Raw genomic sequence first — 7,102 nt, forward strand, 5'->3', positions numbered from 1 at the left:
GACCTCTTCAATGTAAATGGATATATAAAATTAAGCTCCATGTGGATAAACATGTGGATGTTTACAAAGCTAGATTGGTGGCAAAAGGTTTCACCCAAGTTCATGGTTTACACTATGATGAAACTTTTGCTCCAGTCGCTATGCTTAGGTCCATTAGGATAATCTTAGCGGTTGCCGCATTTCATGATTATGAGATTTGGCAAATGGATGTCAAAACCGCCTTCTTGAATGGGATTCTAGAAGAAGAGGTGTACATGATACAACCTGAAGGTTTTGTGGATACATCTAACCCTAAGAAGGTGTGTAAGCTCAAGAAGTCCATTTATGGTCTTAAGCAAGCATCTAGGAGTTGGAATCATCGCTTTGATTATGTTATTAAACAATACGGTTTCACTAGAAGTGTGGAAGAACCGTGTTTATACATGAAGTTTTGTGGGAGTAAGGTTGCATTCCTTGTCCTATATGTGGATGACATATTGCTCATTGGGAATGATGTTCCATCACTCACTTCCGTTAAGGAGTGGCTAGGGAAACACTTCCAAATGAAGGACTTGGGAGAGGCACAACGAATCTTGGGTATCCGGATCTATAGGGATAGGTCCAAGAGGATACTAGCATTGAGTCAAAAAGCTTATATTGACAAAGTTCTTGACCAGTTCAATATGAAAGACTCCAAGAGAGGATTTCTACCTATGGGCCAAGGGATTACTTTGAGCAAGTCACAGTCTCCCTCCACCCCTAAGGAAATTGAACACATGAAGACCGTCCCTTATGCTTCCGCTGTTGGGTCTATCATATATGCTATGATTTGCACTCATCCCGACGTTGCCTATGCCTTGAGCATGACAAGTCGTTATCAAGCCAAGCCTGGTGAGAGTCACTGGATAGCCGTAAAGAACATTCTTAAGTACTTGAGAAGGACTAAGGATTCGTTCTTAGTGTTTGGAGGGGACACTGAGTTGCGTGTAAGAGGTTACACGGACGCAAGTTTCCAAACCGATCGGGATGACATGAAATCCCAATCCGGCTATGTGTTTATGATAAATGGAGGAGCTGTTTGCTGGAAGAGCTTCAAGCAAAGTGTTACCGCGGATTCTACAACAGAGGCTGAGTACCTTGCAGTGTCTGAGGCTGCGAATGAAGCTGTTTGGATTAGGCAATTCATGGAGGGACTAGGGGTAGTCCATTCCGCCAAAGATCTTATCACTCTATATTGTGATAATAGTGGAGCTATTTTTCAAGCCAAAGAGCCGAAGTCTAGTAACAAATCTAGACACATTGAAAGAAAATACCATGTAATTAGAGATTATGTGGAAAGGAAGGAAATTGACATTTGTAAGGTTGGGACAGATGATAATATTGCTGATCCTTTAACCAAGCCTTTATCAAAGGCTAAGCATGATGGTCATGTCGTCGCTATGGGATTGAGACGAGTACTAGATTTTCTTTAGATTATGGATATGTAATAATTGGATAGTGTATCTCTTATTATATATATGATAATCAAATTCATTGTTTTCGCATTCATTCTTTTATGAATCTTTTATTTAGTGTGACTAAATTTTAAATACCTTATTTATCTGAATAAGTTGTGGAGACAATGTTGAACACTATTCAAGTGAATAAGATGAACATTGTATTTTGTCCCTAGTCACTTAATGAGGTGACGTCTCGAGTGACTAAATTGTAAGTCGATTGATGGTTGTTCAACACCATAAGGTCATATGTGATGACTGGTCGATTACATAGGCAGAGTGTGTGACACTTTGCCGGACAGTGACCATTTAGAGAGTCCCTAAGTTCTATTATAGACGCCTGGTCGTGGCGAGGATCTCTAAGATGTTCTAATGAATCGATTCTTTTGACTGGAGACTATTATCTGAGCAAGTGCAGTTTCCGAGTGACTTTGGTTATTGTCCTAGGTCGTGCCGTGAAAGGAGGCCAAAAGGGCATTTACTAGGTCATGGTGAGCTGTATTGTGCACTAGGATAGATAGGGCATACAAGAATTGTCCACCCACATTGGGTAACTATATCTTAAGGCCACTCGAGGAGTTAATGACTACAAATGCGTGGCCACACTCGGAAGTAATCTGTGAGAGATTTTTCCGGTCAGGTAGTCACACTCCCGATCTAGAAAATCACTCGCGATATGTTCGTGTGCAAGTGCGACCTGAAAGACACCTTGCATTGAGAGGGATATTAAAACGGACAAGAGAATTGGTAGCGCATGCCTTGTGTCGGACAAGTGGGAGATTGTTGGAGTTAGTGTCCTCCACAATAGTGCGTTTAAATAATAAATCTCATTAATGTAATATCATCAGATATTTAATTATTTGATCCTCGTCAGTCGATTAACGTAAATCGATAACGGTTGGCAGACTAGAGTTTGACGTTATTGTCGTGAGACGGCGGTGATCAACTGATCCCTTTCGGTCACACCTAAAGGAACGAACCCCAATGGACAACTAATTAATTGTATGAGATACAATTTATTTAGTCCCTTGATTTATAGACAAAAAGGTTAGTCGATTATTTTTAGAGAGATTTCGAGTTGCGAACTCGAGGCACGGCAGTTATTATTTAATTATGTGATAATTGAATAATAAATTTTGGGAGACGGGTTTTAGTTAATTAATTGTTAATTCACTAAAATTGTACTAATTGATTAATGTGATTAATATTAGTACGTAAATAATATGTGTAGTGGTACACGTATATTTACGGAGTGATTTGGACGATTTAATTATGGAAGTATTTAAACATGAAACGATGTTTAAAATAAAATTACACGTATTTGTGCGACAAATATAAGAACCAATATGGACCCGTAAATGGGCAACTGGACCGTGTATAATAGAGTAGTGGATGATTAGGAACATAATCATTTCACCTTACTTTATATACTACCATAAGTTATCTTATATAGATTTTGCATGTGATGTAAGATTAAAAATATAAGACAAATTGAACACTCCACCTCACCTACCCCTCCCACCGGTTTTCCCCCCATATACACTCAAGATGTTTGTTTATTTTTACACACAACATCACTTGAACATTTTTGCATGTGTATCTTTTCTCTCTAAAAATAATAGAGCATTCTCTTACTAAGATTGTTAGTATACAAAATTAATATTTACTAAGAGAGTTCGTAATATTAAAATATTATCAAGGATATAATTTTAACAAGTTTCTAGTTAAATACTTGTTAGAATTTTTGGGTTGAGTTCTTGGGTGCATCTTGAAGGAGATCTTCTCTTTGAAGATTTGTAAGGAGGATCATCCATTTGTTATAAGCTCAAGAACAAACTAGTAAGGTGAACTAGTTTGTTGCCATTTTACCATAAAATCAATGTAAGGAAATTGTTTTTCCTTAAACTTTCATTTTTATGCTTTTATATTTGCATGCATGTTACATAGATCACCTAAATGATAAATTATGAGATAATTTAATTTTTATTAGAGAGTCTAATATGGATCTATGATCTTACAAGATTTTAAACATCTCACTACTCATCTCTATCTCTCTAAAATTAGTATTAGGAAAAGAATATAAAATTGTTCTCATCTAATATTATTTAGTTACTAAAGGTAGTAATAAGATATATTATTAGATTATTTTAAGGTCTCTAATTTGATATATCTAGTTAATATATAAATTAGAATTAGGGGTTTGTCTTGGTGCAATTGAAAAGAGGATCTCACAATATTGAGACAAGGAGGATCATCCAATTATTTAAGCTCAAGAACAAGTAAGAAAGGAGTTCTTACTTGTGCCCTTAAACCGTTTTTCCTCAAATGTAAGGAACACATATCTTAATCTTTTTTTTATTTTGTTATGTATGCATAAGATCATAATATAATTTATTGAGTAATTTAGATTTAAAATTAAAGAGTTTAATTTGAGGGTTAATGAATCCTTTCAATGTCATGGTGTATAAAAGGGATGGTGGTATGTGTTGTATGTAGCGAAGATTTGGCAATTGTGGCAATGTTTGACGTAGTTTCTGCAATCGACTTTCATGGTGGTCCAGTAGTAGCCTAACCGTATGATTTTTCGGGATAGCATCATTGCGCTCATGTGAGAGCCACATTCTCCGTCGTGGACCTCTTCCATGACTTTCTTGGCTTTGTGGTGATCAATGAAAAGGAGAAGGATCCCCTGGGGTGTTTTTTTGTATAGTTGCTCTTGGTTTATCACGAATTGTGATGCAAGTAAACAGATAGCTCTTTGTCCTCTTGTATCAGAGTTAGGGGGGAATTCGTTTTTAGTTTTGTAGTTGAGGATGGCTTGGTACCAAGGTTCGACATGGTTTTCCTTGTCGTTGTTGATGGCGCAGATGTGAGCTGGCTCGCTCCTTCTCTCGACACATAAGGGCATCGATATCATGTCGTCGGGTATGTTGACGAGCGCGGCAAGTTTTCCTAGGGCATCGGCAAATTGATTTTCCTCCTGGGGCAAGTGGGAAAAGTCGATTTGGTCAAAGAATTCGGCCTCTTGATTGATTTTTGCTTGGTATGGGGCTAAGCTGTCGCTTTGGATTTTACATGATCCGGACACTTGATTGATGATGAGTGAATAATCACCGTGGACCCCCAACCTCTTGATGCCAAGTGTTATGGCTGCTTGTAGGCCGATGAGGCATGCTTCGTATTTGGCGGCATTGTTGGTGACGACGAAGTCCAGTTTTACTGAGATCGGAACGTGTCCCCCTTCTGGTGATATTAAAAGGACTTCTACCCCAAAGCCTCTCAGGTTTGATACACCGTCGAAGTATAGGTCCTATGCGTCGGTATCGACACAAAGGATGTCTTCGTCAGGGAGTGACCATGTGTCGGTCGTTGAATCCTCGTTGACAGGATTTTCTGTTAGGAAATCGGCGACTGCCCTTCCCTTGATAACCTTGAGGGGTACGAATTTAAGGTCGAATTCGGATAGCATGAGTGTCCACCTGGACAGCCTTCCGTTTAGCACGGGCTTTTCAAAGATGTATTTGACAAGGTCCATCTTGGAGTAGATGTGAACCTTGTAGCTGAGCATATAATGTCGTAGCTTCTTTGTTGACCAAACTAGGGAAAGGCATGTCTTTTCCAGTTGGGTGTATCTTATTTCGTATTCGATGAACTTTTTGCTGATGTAGTAGATGGCTCGTTCTTCGTCGTCGACTGTTTGTGCTAGCATTGCTCCCATGGCCGTGTCGGTGACGGTCAGGTATAGGGTTAAGGGAATTCCTTGATGAGGTGGCATGAGGACATGAGGCTTGGATAAGATTTCCTTTATCCTATCGAAGGCCTTTTGACAATCGTCGTCCCAGTAAGTGTGATCGGAGGAGCGGAACGTCTTGAAGATTGGTTCACAAATCATAGTGAGCTTGGCTATGAAGCGGCTGATGTATTGGACTTAATCGAGAAATCCCCGAATCTCCTTCTTGTTCTTACACTACAAGGGATTGGCCACGTAGCTACTGAAGATTCCGTAGCTAAAAAATACTTTTCTGTCGCTAAATGATACTAGCGACTAACTTATCTACAGAACATTTCTTGTCGTTATAACCCTTGTCGCTAATTTTAGCGACCCCAATAGCGACGCTTAGTTGCGACTAAATTAGCGACTAATAATCTGTAGCTAACCTAGTTACTGCATTAGCGACTAAAACTTTCGTCGCTAACTTAGCTACCCTAATTGTTTGGTAGTCAACTTAGAAACTGCAGTAGCGACTAAATTGTTTGTCGTTTACTTAGATACCAAAATCAAATGGTAGCTAAAAAGGTAGCATTTAGAGACGGTTAGTTTGGTAGCTAAGTTAGCGTCCAGATAGTTTGTAGCCAAAGTAGAGTCGGATCTTGACACTGATATTTTTGTAGCAAAAATTGCGTCAAACGATGGCAGTAGCTCGATAGAGTCACCATTAGAGACAGATGTTTTAGTAGCTAACTTCAGCGTCCAAAACGGCTAGTAGCTAAATACAGTACTACAATAGTATGCTTTCGCACTAGCTACACAAGCACCTAAAACACATCAGCTTAGCTAGTAGCTGACTTCATACTAAATTAAAACAAAAAATTGGCAGAAACTACAAATAAAATTAATAATGCAATTTCAAAGATTCGATAACAAATATCTTAACAATACTTGAGACGACTATCTCAAATTCAAAAACAATCATCCGATGTAGCTAATACAATATTTAAAACTGTCTCAAATTCAAAAACAATTATTCGATGTAGCTAATACATCCAAAAGTTCAAACTATCAAATACTCAGAATAACAAAATGAAATTATTGCCCTTGAGAATAGAAGTCAGGGGTCTTAATAGAGAATTCACTGCATTCGAGTACCTCGGACATACGAGCCATTTCCTTCTTCATACCTAATAACATCCCCTGAAATTCTCTCTTTTCTTCCTCACTACTTTCTTTGTGCTTTTTAAATTCTTCTTTTGTGAGTTGTAGCTGTTGTTGTGTAGACTTAAGTTCTTGCTTAGTAATCTCGAGTTGCTCTTCTAATTGCACAACAATGCTTGAAGGAGGCAATTCCTTCGCTGTTTTATTCAAGTCGGGAAATGGATAGTAAAATTGAGAAAGGTTACCGACTCCATAAACAGTGCCATCTTTATTTCTACCAACTGCAGCCTCTAAATATGCGTCATTATCTTCTTTGGTCCCCGATTTTGTGGACTTTTTCATATATTCTTTCTGCATAGCCAATCGCAAATTATGAAATTTCAAACAAATGAATTCATGAGGGGTAGACAATTTTCACCAAAAAGAATCAAATTAACACAACATTTATGAGCTGACATGAGTTTACACGAGAAAATTTCACATCTTACACTTAAAAAGTATTGTAGAAAGTAAGCACATACCCACACATTTTCTGCTTTCTCATCTACCCAAGCCCCATCTTCTTTCATATGAGTTTTGCGGAACCACTCTGCCGCCGTAAGCATCTTTTTGTGTTTATTGTACTTTGTATAAGATTTCAAAAAGTTTTGTTAGTACAGATAATATACATGCACCTTTGAATACATATAATTACACGATCTAATTAAATTGAATACTTACGTGACGACGTGCCAACTCACGAGTTGAAACTGAT

The sequence above is a fragment of the Silene latifolia genome, chromosome 1 (assembly GCF_048544455.1).
Source record: "Silene latifolia isolate original U9 population chromosome 1, ASM4854445v1, whole genome shotgun sequence".
Classification (NCBI taxonomy): Eukaryota; Viridiplantae; Streptophyta; class Magnoliopsida; order Caryophyllales; family Caryophyllaceae; genus Silene; species Silene latifolia.